Consider the following 2,158-nt stretch of genomic DNA (forward strand, 5'->3'; position numbering starts at 1 on the left):
GCTGCTATAAACATCAATGTGCATATACCCTTTCAAATCTGTATTTTGTATCCTTCGGGTAAATACTTAGTAGTGCAATTGCTGGGTCATAGAGTAGTTCTAGTTTTAATTTTTGGAGGAAGATCCATACTGTTTTCTAGAGTGCCTTCACAAGTTTGCATTCCCATTAACAGTGTAAAAAGAGTTCCCCTTTTCCACATCCTCACCCAAACCTGTTGTTTCCTCTATTGTTAATTTTAGCCATTCTAACAGGTGTGAGGTGGTATCTCATCATCACCCCATACCCCAAAATTAATTTGAGATGAATCAGAGACTGGAATATCACAGTGAGAAGCACAGATTTCTAAAAGAAAAAAAAGTAGAGGAGACTATCTTTGGAATCTTAAAATAGTTGATCATGTTTTAGCCTAGACGTAAAAGGTACTAAATAAAAATAAATAAATGATAAATTGGGCTTCATCAAAATTAAAATTTTCTGCTTACCAAAAGCAATGTTAAGACTATTAAGCCACAAACTCATAGGAAATATAATGCCAAAAAAATATATCCAGCATTTTAGCACAACTTCCACATTAACAATGAATTTCAAACAATTCAGTAAAAATGGCCTGCAGACTTGAACAGACATTTGAAATAGAAGTTATACAAGTATCTTGAAAAGATCCTTAATGTTGTTAATCAGTAAAATGACGGTTAAAGAAACAATGAGATATCATTCCATTCTCTTTAGCTAAAATTAAAAATTCTGACCAAATACTGGCAAGGATGTGGAACACTCGGAAATCTCTTACATTGCTGGCAAGGCTGTAGAGTGGCACACTTTGGAGTCTGGTTCTGATAATGTTATCAGTTCCCGAAAAAGGAAAATAAATATCTCCCCTAACTGGGCAACAGAGAAAGGATATACAGCTTGTCTTATAATCATGAGATACCATTAGTAATAAACATTTTGTTGACTGAAATAAGTCAAAAATCGCTTCTTGGAGAATGGAAATTGACTATAGATGCACAAAAACCTTTGGAGATGATGAAAATGTTTGGTATCTTGCTCCGCATGGCGATTGCATTGCCATATAAATTTCACACACTCATTCAAATGAACACTTAAAACAGGTGCATTCTATTTTTACGTAAAGTATACTTCAATGGAAAAAACAACAAAGCAAAAGTAAAATTGCAGCCAATCTAATCAACAAGTCTGGCTACAGAAGTGAGTAATATTGAACTTATGGAGAACGTGTACTACAGACTCCACCGTGAAACAAATTCCCACAGGTAGTGAGAGAAAACCTTCCATGACCAGCAAAGAGTTTGAAATGAGTATTAAAACATACGTTGATTCTTCATTTTAAAATTATGCTTATGTTTGTCTTGGTGAAGGAGAATAAGTATGGAGAAGACTTCATGAAAAATAGAATATTGTTGATATGTAAAGGATGTAAATATTTAAAATAGATCTAAACTGCAGAAAGCATTTGCTTCATGGCTAGTATATAAGACTCTGAGCCAGCCTTTATCAACTGTATGTTTACGGAATTAATCTTAGAAAAATGAGCACAGTTTCTAAAGAGTCATTGCAACACATTTTCCAAAACTGCATTGTTTGCATGGGAAGTTAGCCAATATTTAAAAAAATCCCCTTGGCTCTACATTTATCATTATGCAATCGTAACTGAAAAGAAAGTAAGAGGTCATCCATCTAACCTTTTTCCTAAGCAGAACCAGTGGAGTAGTTTTCAAAATAAGTAGATAATTCTTTGGATTTCTGTTCCAAATCCTCCTTTTGCTGGGAGTAACAGTGAGCTGTTGTGATACCCTCCAGGCTAATGTCCTTGAATTGTAACAAGAACATTTGTTTAGCTTTTGCAAACATTAAGTAAAAGCAGGTGAGGCATCGCATTGGCAAGCAGAACGTGGTTGTTTCATTAAAGAAAAATTATTTGCTTTGCTTCATCTAAAGGCTTACGATCTGATTTTAGCAATGCTCCTTTTCAGAGAAAATAAAAATAATACGAGACAACTGTTGGCCTCAGCCAGAAGGTATAAACCCCATGATCTCTGGGTACTCATTCAACAAATATGCATGCAGTGCTTATTTTTCCTAATATGGTGCTGGGCACTCTCGAGGAAGCGTACAAAATAATACAATGTCTGTAAC

The sequence above is a fragment of the Hyaena hyaena genome, unplaced genomic scaffold, assembly GCF_003009895.1.
Source record: "Hyaena hyaena isolate Hyena2069 unplaced genomic scaffold, ASM300989v1 scaffold_424, whole genome shotgun sequence".
Classification (NCBI taxonomy): domain Eukaryota; kingdom Metazoa; phylum Chordata; class Mammalia; order Carnivora; family Hyaenidae; genus Hyaena; species Hyaena hyaena.